The 19,321-nt window shown below is 48.9% G+C and overlaps 1 pseudogene across 2 annotated transcripts in view; it reads right to left on the bottom strand.

Moving 5' to 3' along the window:
- LOC118146810 (chromatin accessibility complex protein 1 pseudogene) overlaps positions 1-19,321 on the bottom strand; it is a 67,721-nt pseudogene that overhangs the window by 32,546 nt on the left and 15,854 nt on the right. Inside the window, exons 3-5 of one of the 2 annotated variants that reach the window (XR_013525673.1) lie at positions 7,453-7,574; positions 6,889-7,275; positions 6,019-6,242 (exon numbers count right to left, since the gene is read on the bottom strand). The product of XR_013525673.1 is annotated as a chromatin accessibility complex protein 1 pseudogene, transcript variant X2 (transcript). Of the gene's footprint in view, positions 1-1,152; positions 2,100-6,018; positions 6,243-6,888; positions 7,276-7,452; positions 7,575-19,321 lie in introns of those variants that run through there. The other variant, XR_013525672.1, reaches the window with a different exon arrangement.

Below are 19,321 nucleotides of genomic sequence, written 5' to 3'. Positions count from 1 at the left end.
AATCTCAGCACTTCAGGAGGCCAAGGTGGGCAGATCACTTGAGGTCAGGAGTTCGAGACCAGCCTGGCTAACATGGTGAAACCCTGTCTCTACTAAAAATACAAAAATTAGCCAGGCGTGGTGGTACACGCCTGTAATCCCAGCTACTTGGGAGGCTGAGGCAAGAGAATCACTTGAACCCGGGAGGCGGAGGTCGCAGTGAGCCAAGATCATGCCACTGCACTCAAGCCTGGGCGACAGAGTGAGACACTGTCTAAAAAAAAAAAAAAAAAAGAGAGAGATCTTAATAAATGAAAAGATCTCACGTGTTCATGGATGGCAAAATTTAATATTGTTAAGATGGCAATATTCCCCAAACTGATCTACAGATTCATTGCAATCCCTACATTAAAAGAATTCCAGCTGGCTTTTTTGCAGAAATTGACAAACTGACCCTAAAATTCTCATGGAATTCAAGGGAGCCAGAAGAGCCAAGACGATTTGTAAAAAGAACAAAGGAGCCAGGTATGGTTCACATTTATAGTCCCAGATATTCGGAAGGTTGAGCCTGGGGTATGGCTGGAGACCAGGAGTTTGAGGCCAGCTGTGCCTTTACAAAAGAAGAAAGGGAAGGGAAGGGAAGGAAGGAAGGAAGGAGAGAAGGAGGGAAAGAAAGAAAAAGAGGACAAAATTTACAAATACTAAATGTATTGTAAGGCTTTAATAATCAAGACTGTGAGGTACTGGCACACAGGAAGGCATGTATATTGATGAAAGAGAAATAAACCCTTACATTTACGGTATGTTGATTTTGGAAAAGGGTCTCAAAACCATTTAACAGGGAAATAATAGTGTATTCAACAAATTGTACTAGAAAAACTAGGTATCCTTGTGCAAAAGAATGGAGCTGGACCCCTATTTCACAAAAACATAAGTCAAAATAGATCAAATACCTAAATGAAAGCTTATTATAAAACTGTTATAACGTAGGAATAAATCTTCATGACCTTTAGTTAGGCAATGGCTTCTTAGCTATGACTTCAAAAACACAAGCAATACAAGAAAAAAATAATTTGGACTTCCCAGGAATTAAAAACTTGTGTTGCAAATGATATCATCAAGAAGGCAAAAAGACAGCCCATGGAATAGGAAAACAAATTGCAAATTACAAACCTGATAATGGACTTGTTTCAAAAGGACAAGGAATCCTTCCTCCCCGCAGCTGCTGGCTGGCATAGGTGGTCTAGGGAACGTCATGTGGTTCAGAAGGACGAGGAATCCTTCCTCCTGTAGCAGCTGGCTGGCCCAGATGGTCTGGGGAATACCAGGTCATTCAGAAGGTTGAGGAATCCTCCCTCCCTGTAGCAGCTGGCTGGCATAGGTGGTCTGGGAAATACCATGTGATTCAGAATGACGAGGAATCTTCCCTCCCTGCAGCAGCTGGCCCGAGTGGTCTAGGGAACACCACATGTTTCAGTGCCAGGATCCCAGACTGGTTTTAAAACATGGGGAATTAACATTTAAGGAGACTATTCTCTTTAACTAATTGCTAGTCTGACTATTCTGCTTCTGGATAGAGTATTTTTTGTTTTTGTTTTTGAGACACAGTCTCTTCCTGTTGCCCAAGCTAGAGTGAAGTGGTGCAATCTCAGCTCACTGCAACCTCCGCCGCCTGGGATTGAACGATTCTCATGCCTCAGCCCCCTGAGTAGCTAAGACCACCACATCCGGCTAAGAGTTTTGTTTTGTTTTGTTTTGTTTTGTTTGTATTTTTAGTAAAGATGAGGTTTTGCCATGTTGGCCAGGCTGGTCTTGAACTCCTGACCTCAAGTGATCTGCCCACCTTGGCCTCCCAATGTGCTGGGATTACAGGCATGAACCACCAGGCCCCACCTAGAGTGATTATTTGAATGGGTTTGTGAGTAAAGGCTCAGTAAACACCTCCTGCCCAACACTGCTCAAAGCTGAGGACCCAGAGGAAAAGTCCCACATTGTCACTAATCTCCATTTCAAATCCAGGAGCCTTTTCTTTCACAAGTGTTGACAGTAGCAGAGGCAAACACAGGAAGCACTTTCCATAACACGAGACTATGAGACTTCCGGATTTGTTTTTAAAGAAACTGCAAAAGAGAAATGGAAAGAGAAGTCCACATAAAAAGTTGCACTTGCACTTTTTGTTTATGGTAGAGTTATTCATGATGGCCAAAAAGCTATAAACCCAAACATCTACCAACAGATGAACGGGTTAGCAAAATGTGGTGTATTTTATATATAACAAAATGTGTATATTATTATAAAGACAATTATATAACAAATGTGTACATTCTATACAATGGGATATTACTTAGCTGTATTTTAATATAATATATAAAAAAGAATAAAGCACTGATATATGCTACAACATGGATGAACCCTGAAAACATGAAAGAATCTGGACACAAAAGATCACATAAAGGATTCCATTCAGATGAAATCTCTGGAAGGGCGAACCCTAGAGACAGGAAGTGAGCCAGTGATTGCAGAGGGCTGTGGGGGGATGGGAGGGGTTGGTAAAGGATACAGGTTTCTTTTTGAGGTGAAGTCAGTGTTGTAGATTGACTGCTGGGATAGTTGCATGTACCAGGAATATAATAAAAAAGATGGCATTGTACACTTTAAGTGGGTGAATTGTACGTCATTTGAATTACACCTCAATAATGCTGTTTTTTTAAAAAAAAAATAAATGCTCAGTGTATGGGTAGTTAAAAATGAAACACCCTCATAACATTATTGAAAGGGAGTTTGGATCCACATGTTGGGGGAACTCGGGAAGCCGTTTCCCATGGAAACATTACTTACGGTATAAACGGCCCTTTTAGTTTAAAGCCACACTCTGTGTGACATCATTTTGTAGTGTAATTAAGATGGTGGTGTTTAAATAATGAGTACTGTGAAGTTTGTCAGAATCAAAATGGAGTCACTTGGGTTAAAATGCTGAAAAATAGAGCCAGGGAAGGCCACGAAGGGAGAATTTTCATGTACAAAAGCCTGACAACAAGAGCTACTACAGAAGACTGCAAAAATCACAACCTCACCAAGAGGCCATCACAACCCACACACACACACATACATACACACACATACACACAGGTACATACACACACAGATACATCACAGCCACACACACACACACACACACGCTTCTGTGAGGAACACCTGCCCAGCAACTGCCTGTCCAGCCTCCAACTGGCACCATCCTTGGTATTGATCACTGTGCTAAGGATAATTATCTCTAAACACTGTATAATCCTCCTCATTTTTCCTTTAAAAGCCTTTGTCTTCCTTCAGCTCCCTGAATCACGCAGACTTTGCCACTGCACATGTATTCCCACTGCAATGCAAATAAACGTGTTTTTTTTAGAGTATTTGTTATTTAGGTTCATAACGCAAATAAATGTGCTCAGGATATTATTTAAACACTGTCTTCTAGAAGTGACACCCAAGCAAACATTACCCAGTGTCACCACAAGACTGTTTATCGAGGTCTGTTACATAACTGGACATCCTAACTTCTATTTTAGGTACACAAAATATTGTGCCATTTATTCCTGGAAGCCACTGCTCTGTCAGCTGGTTAAGTAAAATAAGAAGATCACATTAAAAAGGGGGAAGGGCAAAGAGAAAAGGTGGGGGAAGACAGAGAGGGGGACATTCAGTGTAGCTCTTTTACAATAAGAGTTTGATAGTTAAGTGAATTTCAAGTTTGAATAAAATGCACTTAAAGCTAATTCACGTGGGCCTTTATTCAGTTTGAAAGAATATTGCACATTAAAAACAGAAGAATGCAATGGAAACCGTCTTCTTAATTTGATGGTGAATACACTTCCTTCAGTTTAGATAATTAAACAAAAACAGTCCTATGTAATTCCCCTGCACATATTCCCCTGTGCCTGCACATGTTTCTGTATTGAATTGTGTCCTATGATACAGATGCAGCAGAAGCGCAAGAGGTCAAATACACAAAGAAAGATCTTTGCTCAAAAGACAGTAACAGAGGAAAAGCAGGTACCGTTTTCTCAATGTGTAGCTTGGCTCTGCCAATCTTCTTATCTCTGTAGTTTTTCTCCCACTGTGGAACAGGCAAAATGATATTTTCATCTCACAGGGTCACTGTGAACCTTACATGATCTCATCCATGTAAGACTCGTGACAGCATCTGGTGCTCGGCTGCCATGGAGCCAATGCCAGCCATCACCATTGCATTTCCACTGTCATTCATCTCTGATTTCTTTCCAGAGTTAGGCCTTTGGAAAGGTGGACATAAAATCTTCTTAAGTAAAAACCAGGTTTTAAGGTGAGCATCAGTGCAATAAGTTTAAGGAGGGAGAGGAGAGAGAGAGAGAGAGAGAGAGAGAGAGAGAGAGAGAGAGAGAGAGAGAGAGAGAGAGAGAGAGTGTGTGCTTCTAACGGCACCTGCATTCTGGTTCCCTTACAAAAAGGAGCAAACTCAGAATACAAAATGGAACTGCCATGATCTTTGCAGATGCCTTTCTTCAAAGCTGAGTTCTGCTATCCCTCTAATCAGAAAGATGAACCATCAGAAGAGCAAATCTGTTCCAACTTGTCCTAAGAGCTGGAGAAAGCCAGACCAGGCTAATGCTTGTTTCTACCCATTCAACAGCAAAATTAGTCACCTGGACTTTATTAAGAAACTGAATATGTTCCAAGAATTCCATGCATATAAGTGCTTATAGATGCCAGTCATCAAGATCTATTAAGGGCAATTCCTCATTTTCAAGAGTCTGAATACGATACTCTCTGCAACTCCACATTCCGGAGAAATGTTTTTCAGGCCACAGATTTTCTCTAGTCTTGTAGCCGGTAATTAGAATATGGTTTTTTGAAGAAGTCATAAAAACCCTTTGGAAAACTTCTCTTTGGAGCATTCAATTCATTCTCTCTTTTTTTTTTTTTTTGAGACGGAGTTTCGTTCTTGTTACCCAGGATGGAGTGCAATGGCGCCATCTCGGCTCACCGCAACCTCCGCCTCCTGGGTTCACGCAATTCTCCTGCCTCAGCCTCCTGAGTAGCTGGGATTACAGGCACGCGCCACAGTGCTCAGCTAATTTTTTTGCATTTTTAGTAGAGATGGGGTTTCACCATGTTGACCAGGATGGTCTCGATCTCTTGACCTCGTGATCCACCCGCTTCGGCCTCCCAAAGTGCTGGGATTACAGGAGTGAGCCACCGCGCCCAGCTCAACTCATTCTAGTAGGTCACAGGACAACTAAACTATCCAGGAATAATGCAGATCAAATGGTTTTCTCTAAGTCATGCATCAAACAATACTTTTGTTTTAAGCACTAGGGGAATTACGACTTCAAAGAAAAATCAATTTCCTAGTCTTTAGAGTTTAATGCACATTATTACATGCTCAAGAACAAATCATAAAAAATTGATTTTCTTTTCAATGTTGAGAAGTTGCCAAAAAAGGCATGAGCTATGACATTCCTAAACAGAACAACTGAATATTTTGTGTTCCAGCAACCACAGGAAAAGAAGGGCTCATCAAAAGCAAGCAGAATGTGCTCCTCCAACGTTCCCCAGACACCGCGTCATATTTCACTTTGAAATGCATTGCCATTAACCACTTTTTAAAAAGACTAAAATTGCCACAAGGAAGAATAGGCGGGCCAGCAAATGTTATATTCAATCTGTTTTGTTTTGTTTTGTTTTGAGACGGAGTTTCGCTCTTGTTACCCAGGCTGGAGTGCAATGGCTAGATCTCGGCTCACCACAACTTCCGCCTCCTGGGTTCAGGCAATTCTCCTGCCTCAGCCTCCTGAGTAGCTGGGATTACAGGCACGCGCCACCATGCCCAGCTATTTTTTTGTATTTGTAGTAGAGACGGGGTTTCACCATGTTGACCAGGATGGTCTTGATCTCTTGACCCCGTGATCCACCCTCCTCGGCCTCCCCAAAGTGCTGGGATTACAGGCTTGAGCCACCGCACCCGGCTATGTTCAATCTGTTTTATATGAAAAATATAAAAATAAACACTTTATCAGTCACCACAGCTCCTTTATTAATTCAATAGAAAAAAATAATCGAAGGCACATGCTTTTGGATGCAAAGCACAGGCAGAGTCCTCGCCACTGCAAAGGGAAAGAGGGAGGGACTCCTAGACCATCCAGGAGGCAGAACTCATCGGGTGCCCGCGCTCTGCCCGGCGGGAGAACACGCGCCTTTCGCACTCACCGGCGTGGCCAAGGCCTCCCTGGCCCCTGAAAAAGGCCACCATTTATGGTGCCTTACTTACTTTTCAAAGAAAATGAGACATGTGTACCTCCCCCTCCCCGCTTTTTCTTTTTTCTGCTCGGGCCACCCTCGGGGCAGGGTCCCAAGGAGGAGGCCGGCTGGGGCCCGAGCCCAGAGGCCTCCCTCCCTCCCTCCCTCCCGCGCCGGGTCCATTCACTCTAGAGCAGGCAGAGTCATCTGGCTTCTGTGCTGCAGGGTGAGGCCTGCGTGGGAATCTAGGGAAGGCCGGAGGCAAACACTGCAGGAGGAGGTGGGGGAGTCTAGCAGGGAGGCAAGGGGAGGGGAGGGGAGGGGAGAGGAGGAGAGGAGATGGGGGAGCAGGAAGGCCAGAGGAGGGGAGGGGAGCCGGGAGGGGAGGTGAGAGGCGAGCAGGGAGGCCAGGGGAGGGGAGGTGAGAGGCAAGCAGGGAGGCCAGGGGACGGGAGGTGAAAGGCGAGCAGGGAGGCCAGGGGAGGGGAGGGAGGGGAGGGGAGCCGGGAGGGGAGCGGAGGAGAGACGGGAGCGGGCGAGGGTGCGGGGCAGGGAGCGCGAGGCGTCTGCGGGGACCTGGGCAGCTCCTCCCAGGTCGGTTTCCCCCTTCCGGGGAGGCGCTGGGTCGGGCCTTCTCCTCACCGGGGTCGCTGTGGGGACCGGTCCCCGGACTGATGCCCTGGGCTGGGATCCCTGCTTCCCGCCCGCGCGCTCTTGCTTCCTGGGGGGGCCACCGCCAGCGCCCCGCAGGGCAGGGTACTGGGACAGGGGACGGGCGGGTCTTCGGGGACTTCCATCCACTGTGTCCACGCCGCGCCTGGGGAGCGGGAGGAGCAGGCGGGTTCTCGCCCTCTGAGCCCAGGCGAGGAAGGGCCTTGGCGAGGCAGCCCGGGTCCTCCAGGCGACACCCTCGGTCTCCGAGGCCAGTTCTCACCCGCAGACATCCGCGTCTTCCAGTGCCGAGGCCGCTATAACCAAACACTGTAGCCTGGGTGCTTCCTCAGCCGCACAACACGCTTCCTCCCGGTTCTGCAGGCCGGGAAGAGGTGGCTCCTGTGAGGGCCTGGGCGTCCCTCAGGGACGGCGCCTTCCAGCTGCCTCCGAGTTCAGCAGAAGGGGCGAGGGAGTCCCCAGCCCTTTGACTGAGGCCAGGACCCATCCATGAAGGAGGTGCCTGTGGACTTAACCGCGGCCCCAAGACCTCACCTGTTAATGCTGCCACGTTGGGTGTAAGGTGCCAAGCTGCGAATGTTGGGGCCACCGAGCTCCTTAGGAGCACACGGATGCCATGCGCTCAGTTTCTGATGTTCTCACAGGCCCAGCACCTTCTTATATTAAAATAGAAAAGGAAACAGCATTCCGGCATGATGCTTCATTAAAGATTATCACATGCAGATTAAAAAGCGTTAGAGATATTCTAAATCATTAGTATTGGTTGAAGTTGCCATTAGAGACTAAACAGGTTTTTTTTGTGCTTCTTTGTTTTATTTCTCTACAACAAACTATGGTTTTTATAGTAATACGAAAGACCAGTAGGATAAAAAAGTTTTTTTAAACAAAACTTTACAAATCCACGTTTATATTCAAATCAGCAATGATCCCTGCAGTGCGTTGGGTCCTTTTTCCCCCAAAATTATACGTGCAAGTCCTAGCCCCTCACACCTTTAAGGTGGCCTTATTTGGAAACAGTCTTTGCAGAAGTAATAAGGTAAGGATCTCCAGATGAGAGCAGCCTACGTGGGGTACAAGGCAGAAAATCAAGGCCTGAGTGCGTGTGGACACACACCCCCACCCCACCCCCCAGGGACGAGGCCCCGGCCACTCATCTTCCTTGTCACAGGGCCAGGCACAGTGGGGCTCACCCCGAGTCACAGGCCTTGGTTCCCTGCCAGCTAGCAGAATTATTCAGATAGCCTGTCACATCCTCCCATGGGACACGGCACCTGCCTTCTTCATACTACACAGCCTGCACTCCACAGCCGCTGGGCGTTCATTCTGTTCCTAGATGTGGCCCTGCCTGGCAGGCCCTGTCTTCCTCCCTGGGGCAAGTAAGTAGAGTGACTCACACGTCACCTGGCCAGTGTCAGGCATCAAGTGTGCAGCCATCCGCATGGCCCCAGGGCATAAATTCCTCCCTCATGAGACCTGGTTATCCAGGTAGGCCCTAGACCCAATGACTGTGTCCTGCTAAGCAGCAGAGAAGAAAGAGCTACACAAAGAAGAAAAGAGGTCTGGAGAAGAAGGTAGGGGCAGAGCCTGGAGGGACAAAGGGACACAGCCTCAAGGCAGGAAACCCTGGCAGGAGCATCCAGAAGCCCAGGGGGGCTTCTCCCCCAGAGCCTCTGCCTCCCTCAGGGACCCTGTCCACACCAGACTGCAGAGCCTCACCTCCTCAGGGGGACATGCCCTACCTACACCAGACTGCAGAGCCTCACCTCCGCAGGGGAACATGCCCTGCCCACACCAGACTACAGAGCCTAAGCTCCCCAGGGGGACATGCCCTGCCCACACCAGACTGCAGAGCCTCACCTCCACAGGGGGACATGCCGTTCCCACACCTGGCTGCAGAGCCTCACCTCCACAGGGGAACATGCCCTGCCCACACCAGACTGCAGAGCCTCACCTCCGCAGGGGGACATGCCCTGCCCACACCAAACTGCAGACCGTCACCTCCACAGGGGACACGACACTGTCCACACCACACTGCAGATCCTCACCTCCACAGGGAACATGCCCTGCCCACACCAAACTGCAGACCGTCACCTCCACAGGGGACACGACACTGTCCACACCACACTGCAGATCCTCACCTCCACAGGGAACATGCCCTGCCCATAACAGACTGCAGAGCCTCACCTCCGCAGGGGGACATGCCATGCCTACAACAGACTGCGGAGCCTCACCTCTGCAGGGGGACATGACCCCATCCACACCAGACTACAGAGCCTCACCGCTGCAGGGTACTTGCACTGCCCACACAAGACTGCAGAGCCTCACCTCCACAGGGGACATGCCCTGCCCACACCAGACTACAGAGCCTCACCTCCGCAGGGGGAAAGGAACCTGTCCACATCAGACTGCAGAGCCTCACCTCTGCAGGCGGACAAGACCCTGTCCACACCAGACTGCAGAGCCTCACCTCCACAGGGGACATGCTCTGCCCACACCATACTGCGGAGCCTCACCTCCGCAGAGGACATGCCCTGCACACACCAGACTGCAGAGCCTCACCTCCACAGGGGACATGCCCTGGACACACCAGACTGCAGAGCCTCACCTCCACAGGGGACATGCCCTGCACACACCAGACTGCAGAGCCTCACCTCCACAGGGGACATGCCCTGGACACACCAGACTGCAGAGCCTCACCTCCACAGGGGACATGCCCTGCCCACCCCAGACTGCAGAGCCTCACCTCCACAGGGGACATGCCCTGCCCACACCAGACTGCAGAGCCTTACCTCCGCAGGTGGACAAGACACTGTCCACACCAGACTGCAGAGCCTCACCTCCACAGGGGACATGCCCTGCCCACACCAGACTGCAGAGCCTTACCTCTGCAGGCGGACAAGACCCTGTCCACACTAGACTGCAGAGCCTCACCTCCAAAGGGAGACATACCCTGGCCACACTAGATTGCACAGCCTCACCTCCACAGGGGGACATGCCCTGCCCACACCAGACTGCAGAGCTCACCCCGCACGGGGCCATGCAATGCCCCCACCAGACTTCAGACCCTCACCTCCGCAGGGGGACATGCACTGCCCACACCAGACTGCAGAGCCTCACCTCCGCAGGGGGACATGACCCTGCCCACACCTTGCTGTCAGATTTCTGGCCTCCAGGTCCCTAAGAAAATGATTACTGGTGTTTTAGGCATTCAATGTGTGGCAGCTTGTGAGAGCAGCTGCTCTCAGAGGCTACAGTACCTTTCAGGCAGGAGGGTCCCATCCTGCCATAATTTTCAATAACATTTTCTTCTTGTTCTGACAGCAAAAATACCACATAGGGAGTCTGGCTGGCGCAGCTGCCTGAAACACCTGCAGCAGGTGAGAAGTCAGTTCAGAGCCCCGTCTCTTCCTGCCCTAACTCCAAGGCCCGCATTCCTAAACCAAGGCTCAGGGCGGTCCCCACATCGCCTCAAATGGCATCTTCAGCTGTGTCCCTGGCAAGTGCATGATAGTCAGATACTCACAGAGCAGACGGTGCTGCCAGCGCGCCTCCCAGCCGGACTGACTACACTGTGACTGCAGTTTCTCAGGTGCAGTTGGAGGCAGCGGCCCTCCGTGCCGAGTGGCCTGCGCTCCCCTGCTCAGCAGACTCAGTGGAGGTCCACCCGTCAGAGGGCCTTTGCCTTAAAGGAAGATAGATGTAAACCAGCCTTGGCGAGAGTCCTGGTGTCACCTAGTAACGTTTTGTCCCCATTGCTTGATGTTGAGACAAACATGTTTTCCGCAAGCATGAAATTAAATGTTACTAAATTAAACTCGGAGCCTTCCCTGTAGCCTCTCATCCTAGCGTTTGCATCAGCCGACAACCTGCTATCCACACTCCGTTTCAAACCACCCTGTTTCCATCCCATCCTTCAGCAGACACCGCTCTGAGGCTCAACTCCTCTTTACAGCAGAACTCAAAACAGACTTCCATACACCAATCCAATCTCCTCGCCAGCTGACACTGATTGGGTTTTCACTGCCGAAGCAGCTCTGTCCCCACAGCCGTGACCTCCAGGTGCCCTCGCAATGCCAGCCCTCAGTCCCCATCTCTCTTAGACTCCTGGTGTCTGATGGCCCCACGCTCTCTCCTTGGTGGAACATTTCCTAACACCTCACTCTGGACACGATGCCCTTCCCATCCTCTCAGCTCACAGGTCACCCCTTCTCAGCCTCGCCTTCCTGACCCCGGGATGGTGCAGTGCAGGCTCGTGGTGGACTCTCCTCTCTGAAGCCATGCCCTCTGGCACTGTGTCTGCTGTGCCCCTCCTTCCTATCTGCAGGACCACCGGGTTGTCTCGACCTAAATGGCTCTGCCCTCATTCCCCTGGGAGGAGATGAGAAGGGACAACCTCACACAGGGCCAGGGCCAGGGCTGGGCAGGTTGGAAGGGAGGAAGACCCCTGTGCTGGCACAGAGGTGGCAGGAGGAGGTGGCAGTACAGCTCAGGCCTGCTGGGAGAGAGCAGAGAGTGAGCCTGGGGCTGAGCTCACAGGACATCCCTCAAACTGAGTTCAATTCCTCTCTACACATTTGAGAACAACACACAAGCCAGCCCTTTACATCGACATTTCCAGACATTGGTATCTTGTTAAGTGCCTTAATGCAATTCTGAGATCGTACAGTGAGGCCGCACACACATCTAACAATAATCTACGTTGCACTTAACCTAAATCACTGTGGGCAATTAGTATAACTACCAAGTCGCCTGACTTACAGCTTCTACTTGGTTCTATATGAATTGTGCTCAAGCAAAATCTAGGACACATTCAATCAACTAGTTAATTTAATATTTAGTAAATTGGTAATAACAAGGACTCTGTTTTCCAAGTATCAAAGGTTGTGGAAATGTAATATTGAATTTTATTTATAACTATGTGATAATTACACTTAAAATATGATAATTAGATTAATGTAGGAATCAAACTGGAGGGAGAATCAGGGGCAGGAACCAACCAGGTGCAGAGCTGGGGCTGAGCGAGGGAAGGGGCTGCGCAGCATTCACGGCACTCACCAGGGATGGTGTCTGCAGGGCAAGAAAAACAACACACACACACATCCCTACACATGTATACACACCACACACACATGCACACACATGCATACACCTCCCAACATATACACACATCCCCATACATGAAAAAACACCACATACACACCACACATGTACATCTCCATACATGTATACACACTATAGACACACACCCTTGCATGTATACACACCACAGACACACACACCCATACATCACACATCCCAGTATATTAAAACACACCACATATACACAGCACACACCCCCATACATGTGCAAATACCATATACATACATTATACACACCACACACATCTCCATACATGTATACAAACCACAGACACACACACCCATACATTACACATCCCAGTATATTAAAACACACCACATATACACACCATACACACCCCCATACATGTATACACACCACAGACACAGGCACACACACACCCATATGTGTATAGACACCACACAGTCCTACACACCCATACCTGTACACACACCCCCACACATGTACACACACCCCCCACATATGCCCATTTACAAACACAGAGATACACTTTTTTACAAACATATTCCATTATATAAGAAGTCTCATTGCCAAATTTGAACTTTGAAAAACAGATTGCTGAAGATAGGGAACATGATTCTGAAAACTGGATTTTTCAGGTTTCATTTTCATTCCAAACATTTTAAGTGCACTTTATTAAATATAAAGAAGTTCTTTTCTAATAATAACAGCGAACACAGATTTTAGACGAAAGGGCATGCTTTCCATGTCCAGAGTCTAAAATAAACCCGTCTGCACAGCTGGAATGACACACGGCGTTTCTGAACTGACCCGGCAGTGTGGTGCCTCAGGTACACCTGGGGCGGTGGTCAGCGCTGACCAGACCGGTGACTAGAGGCAATTCCCCATCATGCTGCACCCTCTGCCCCTCAAGGGAGCATCCGCAGGAGGGCACTCAATGCCTCCCACCCTCTTCCAGCATTGTCACAGCAACACTGGCAGGGAAGTCACCAATGACTGATGAACAGAATTCGGGTCAGCACCGCACTCTCCAGGTTCAAATGGACACACACAAACCAGACCCACACATGGATGCACCTGCCACAACTCAAACACCTTACCACCCTCGAAACCCTGTTCTATGACATCAGCCCTGCTCTGCCGGTTTTGGGATATCTTTGACACAGGCTGAGATCTTTCCTTCCCTGGCCTCCCCACTGCCAGATCTTGTCGAGTCACTTAGAGTTCAGAGGCAGGGATGCAATCGGGGAACCCCATCAGTGAAGGAAGAAATAAGAGAGGGGAGCTTTATGAGTCCAGCTGAAAACAAGAGGACACACCAGCCAGACTCCTTGGAGGAGCGGGCTACTCATTCCTCACCCCCAGTACAGTCTGTGGCGAGGACAAGACCCGTCTGCTGGCTGGCTCAGTGGGCTCCAGGTGGAACACACCCGCCCTGCATGAGCATGCCGCTACTTCTGACTTCACACAAAGAACTGATGTTAAGTTTCTATCACTTACATACAGCAACCTGCATTCAACTTTGTGCTCCCAAAGTCTGCTTCAAGTCGGCCGCTTGCAAACTGGGTCATAGTTTCTGAGAAAGCCTCTCTGTTGCTAAGCTAACTCCCAGGCTGAAGATGCCCCTGCTGTGGGCGAAAGAACAGAGCACGCGCCCCTGGTGCCTGAGTGTCCCCCCCATCCCGGGAACCTGTGCTGGAGCCGTCACCCTCAGCCAGACCTGGGGTTGAGGCCGGGACGGCTCTCTGGGAGCATCAGGAAACCGGTTGGAGAGAGGCTTACACGTGGGACCCAGGGGCCACCTCAAGGGGGGTGATCACAGCTGGGTCTGGGAGCTGCAGCAGAGAGAAGCCAGCATGAGGAGAGAGCCGCGGGTCAGGCGTGTTCACAGGCACGGGCGTGTGGAGCCCTGTGGGTTTATACGGCCTGAGGCCCACTTCATGCTCACCCCACATTATTTTTAATAAAGGTTGTGGAGCGGCTGCCCTACTTGCTAATTACGCCTTATGTCTTTAATCATCATATTCCGACGTAACAAAGGTATTGGTGTCTCCAGTTTATCAGAGGAAGCAAAATGCCCGCTTCCATATCTCAGAAACCAGTCGACCTTCAGCTGTGCTCTCCACGCAAGCATGGACGCCAGACTTCCTTTGCGAATCCCCTCCAGAAGCAAAAACGTGACTGACTCAAGACATTTGAGAGGCTGCCATCAACTGTAAACCTCGTAAGACTGTTCTCTAACATCAGAAAGAAATTCTACATCTCGAACACAACATTCACAAGAAATTCTCATGAGCGGGCACTGCCATTGCTTCATGGTGGAGATGGGGGCAGGGCACCCTGCCCAGTGGCCTGGAGGAGGCTGCTGACTCCCACCGCAAACCCAGTTTCATAGAACCACGCCAGAACCATGCCTTACGCTCGCTCTCAGTCAGACACATGGATCCACTTGGGGTTTTCCAAAACTATAAGCAGGCCATTGAGTATTCACATGTTTTAAAGGGTCTCTCTCTCTCTCTCTCTTCTTTTTGAGATGAAGCCTTGCTCTGTCATCAGGCTGGACTGCAGTGGCACGATCTTGGCTCACTGCAACCTCCACCTCCCAGGTTCAAGTGATTCTGCTGCCTCAGCCTCCCGAATAGCTGGGACTACAGGCACATGCCACCACACCAGGCTAATTTTATGTTTTTAATAGAGACAGGGTTTAACCATGTTGGCCGAGCTGGTCTCCAACTCCTGACCTCGTGATCCATTCGCCTTGGCTTCCCAAAGTGCTGGGATTACAGGCATGAGCCACCGCGTCTGGCCTAAAGGGTATCTTTAAAAGGATACCTTTTCCATATTGTTTTATTCTTTTTAGGAGTGCAATGAGTTTTATAGAAGCACTAACCAAATCAGCAAGGTGGGCTTCGGAGGGCACGTCATGCCCAGAAGCAGCCGCACCAAGTTCTGTTGCTGGTAAGGGCAGGTTTCTGGACTCTGCAGGAGGCATGTCTTAGCAGGGCGCTTCACTGGCACTCTGTGTTGGATGAGGACTGCCCGGCTCCCCCACATCGAGGTGAGCACAGGAGAGCTCATGTTTATACTTGTGCCATGGTCCACAGCACACCAGCGCTGTCCTTTTCAATTTGGGGCATTCATAAGTGTGATTGTGTTTTTCAGAGAGCTTTGCCTCTGAACTCAAAATTAACTTTCATGTGATTTTGGGCAACACCCCAGTTTTTCTGATTGACAGACGGAGCTAACACCTATCTGGTAGGGCACATGGGAGAGCTCTGCTGTCGCACGGTGAGCCACTCGCAACTGCGGCCGCTGCCATCTAAATTACTTTAAAATAAAGGACATTAGAAACAGTTGTTGAGCTGGATGGGTCTCATCTCATGTGCTGTGCATCACAGGTGTGTACAGGCTAACGTGTTTCCAGGTGGCACAGATACAGAACATTCCCATCACTGCAGAAAGTCCCACTGGCCAGTGCTACAGCCGAGTGTCTGGATGGCAAGCTGCCAGCAGGTGGGAGCTGTCGTGTGGCCGTTTTAATGCGCTGTCTACCTACTAAGAGAGCGTCTAATGTTCTGCTGTTGAGTTCAAGGGGAGTTTTCTAGAGGTTTGTCATGTATGTGAAAGTGCTCTAAACTCTGCTGAAAATAAGGCACAATAAAAAGCCTGTTGGCACCCACACACTAAGAATTTTCTAGGCATTGCTCACTACTTCCACATATCCAAGGGTCAGACTAGATTGGTGACTGTCTTTACCCCTACTTTTCAGTTCCCTAAGCTTTTAAAACATATATTAAACACTAATTTAAGAATTACACGAGTCCTCAAACAATCTGCTGATGTGACTTACTATAAAACAGAAATTTTACACGTATAGATCTGACAATTGCCAGCACACTGCAGTCAGATGAGAAAGGCAGGGTTTCCCAGGGAACGTGGTGCTCAATGGCTTGACAGCTGTGTCACAGCAATCCAGGCATGGGTTTGGATGACTGGAAGGAAGTGACTTTCTGAGTGATCTGGCTTCCCTTTATGGTGACGGGTCGTTTCAGCACGTAATTGCAGAGGAAGTGTGAGGGAGGGAAAAATGGCACATTGGATTTGGAGGTTTGAAGGGTCTGGGCTTCAGTCTGGCCTCTGCTCTTCTCCAGGGAGGATAGATGGCTCCCTGGACCCTTCACAGTGTGTCCTCAGATGTCACCCAGTCTTGTGGCTACCGGACCTGCATCTGGGCAGGACAATGTCTAGAGATGTTCCGTAGACACCCTGGGTGGTTAGGATAAATTCCTTTCACAAGAGTCCTCACCATGAGCAGCCCCTATGTGCACACACTACTTGGGCCTGAGGATACTTCTGTCAGCAAAAACAAAGTTCACGTTCACTGGACTTAATTTTACCATGGAGAGAGATGATTGCATAAAGCAGCTGTGAGCTAGTGATGGCTCAAAGTATAATCATCTTTCATTCCAGAGGATGGAATGACCAGAACGGAACTCACTAAAGATGTTAAATACCCTAACCGTCGCCTGCACATAGGATAAAATGCTGCAGGATTTATATTCCATAAAGAAATGGCCATGAGAAAATAACTCTTAGTTGTAAAAAGTCAGTGACATTTCACAGCTGGGCTGTCAATAGTTTTAAAGGAAAAGTGTTTTTCCCGTCAAAGTGAAAGATGCTATTTACATGTTGATGGAAGGAGTTGAATTGCTTCAATGCCTTTGTGTATATTTGCAAACTAAATGTCTCTTTTCTCAGAATGTCATTTTAATAGTATCTGGAGAACGTCATCAAGAAAGAGTTGGGTTTGGATGATAATTAAACACAGAGCAGATTCTGCAGGGGGCGTGATGATCCCTGGAGAGGCACAGAGTGTGTGCCTCACTGCTCCTGCCTGTACTTGGATTTGATGTGCAGCTTAAATAAAAAGATCAGTTTAATCTGGAACACCAGACAGACCAATCAGTTACTCTCCACTGTAAAATTTAGACAGGATTTTGCCAGCTCTCAGATCTTATTTTTAAGTGTGGCATCTTTTTTCTTAAGCTGATTAAACAGAGAAATCCAGAAACATGGCTAGGCATCTTTGTAGAAACTTTCTGAGCCAGATATTATTACCAGGGAAAGCGCAGAGGCTCCCTTTTCTTAGCCCACCCACAGATGAAAGCAGGTTTTTAGATATTATTGCTTGTAAGGTTTTGGAATGTTTTAGGAGCTTACCAATTGATTTCACCCATTTTGGGCAATGTAAAAGTGTGTGAAGATAAACTACAGGTTGTCTTCATTTTTTAAGGTTCCGGGTTTATTGTTTCTAATTAGCAAGTCTGGTGAGTTTCACATGAGAAAAAGAAATAATAAGGTTTTTGAGACCTCTCTTCTTCAAGTTCATTCCCCTGTGAACAGAGACAGTGTTCACAAAACCAAAGTGAAAGAATTCAAATGTTGACAAATAACTCAGAGCTACTACAAACCCCACTCCTTTGGGTTGGTGGGAAGTGGGGGAGCAGAGACCACTGGGAAGAGTACAGGGTCCCCAGAGACCAGGCCTGTTTCAGAACTTTCACTGACATCCTCCAACTGTGTAACATGAGTGAGCCCCACTGTGGGCCAGCTCGGGGCAGGGGATCCCCCAGACACTTTGGGTAATTGTTCAGGTGAATTCCCAAAGGTCACGGCTCACTGATGCTGGGACCCCAGCTCTCTGCCCTGTGAAGATGGGGTCTGGAGGGGCTGGGCAGAGGGGACCCCTCTAACTCTTCCTGTTGTGGACAACTTTCTCCTCCTGGGACCTTCTCCCTGCGTGGCTCTCCGGATGGTCTCCCTACCTCTCAGCTACCAGTCACCCAGGAGGGAGGACTCCATCTCTTCTACGTAACAAAAGATGCCACTGACACTCTTTTACACAGGACAGTGTTGCTCTGGGTGATGCCCTAGGGAAGCAGGGAGCTTAGCGCTTCCAGGATTCACCGGGAGTGCAGCTACCCTCGGGAGACAGAGTCTCAGCCAGGGCCATCTGCAGAGCCAGATGTCCTCTACACAGCCGGAGACGATTCCAACCTGTGTTAAATTGCAGCCTCGCCCAGCGGGCATCCTCTCAGAAATTGAGATCTTGATGGGATGCGTAAAGAGCTGGCAGCCACTCGGATGGTGACGTGGATTCATCACAGAGGGTGGCTGTCTCCCAGCAATCGCTCTGTGAGTTGCATTTGGATAGGTCTGCAGAGCCAGGCATTTTGGAAGGCAGAGCTCTTCTGGGGTAAAGCTGGACTGGGTGGAGCTGGTGTTGGGGGATACCCAGACCCTACCAACTTGATGATCCTGAGTGGGAGAGGTTTGCAGCAGGTGCCCCACATCAAATATTTTTTAAAAAATACAGTATTTAAAGATTTGCTTATTCTTGTCTCAACCCTGGGAAATGGGGAAGGACACCCCCATCTCTCCCTCTGATGCAAGCCCTCCCCGAAGCTTCTCCTGCTGGCCTGTGGGCCCCACAGCCCCAGGGAGCCCGGCTTCCATCCTGCATACCCATCACTGCTCTGAACGTGGTTTCATAATTTTGTTGGTCTCCTGATTAGACTGTGAGCTATTCTGAGGACAGATACAGGGACTTGCTTTTCTTTCACAAAAATAGCAATAAGGGCAGGGCGCGGTGGCTCAAGCCTGTAATCCCAGCACTTTGGGAGGCCGAGACAGGTGAATCACGAGATCGAGAGATCGAGACCATCCTGGTCAACATGGTGAAACCCCGTCTCTACTAAAAATGCAAAAAATTAGCTGGGCATGGTGGCGCGTGCTGTAATCCCAGCTACTCAGAGGCTGAGGCAGGAGAATTGCCTGAACCCAGGAGGTGGAGGTTTCGGTGAGCCGAGATCGCGCCATTGCACTCCAGCCTGGGTAACAAGAGCGAAACTCCGTCTCAAAAAAAAAAAAAAAAGAAAAAAGCAATAAGAAGAAAATTAGTAACAGCAAACAACACATACCACTTGCTCTGTACAAGGGGCTGTTCTAAGGGCACCACACACGTGGACTCACTTTACATGGTGTTATCATCCTACCATGTATCATCTTAAGGAAGCACAGAGAAAATAACTTGCCCAAGATCACCTAACTAGCTGGTGGTGAAGCCAAAGTTTTCATTTACAAAGTTTATCACACTGTCCTGTGCAGAGCAGGCATTTAATAAAAAGTATTTATAGTGTGTATGTGTAGGGATGGATGAATGCAAGAATTAAGAAACCAACATTTAAAACATTCCTTTCAGTCCTAAACAGCTAATTTTCACCTGCACTGGTAAAGAGCATA

This window comes from Callithrix jacchus, chromosome 13 (genome assembly GCF_049354715.1).
Source record: "Callithrix jacchus isolate 240 chromosome 13, calJac240_pri, whole genome shotgun sequence".
In the NCBI taxonomy this organism is placed as follows: Eukaryota; Metazoa; Chordata; class Mammalia; order Primates; family Cebidae; genus Callithrix; species Callithrix jacchus.
This window is presented reverse-complemented; position numbering and strand designations above follow the sequence as displayed.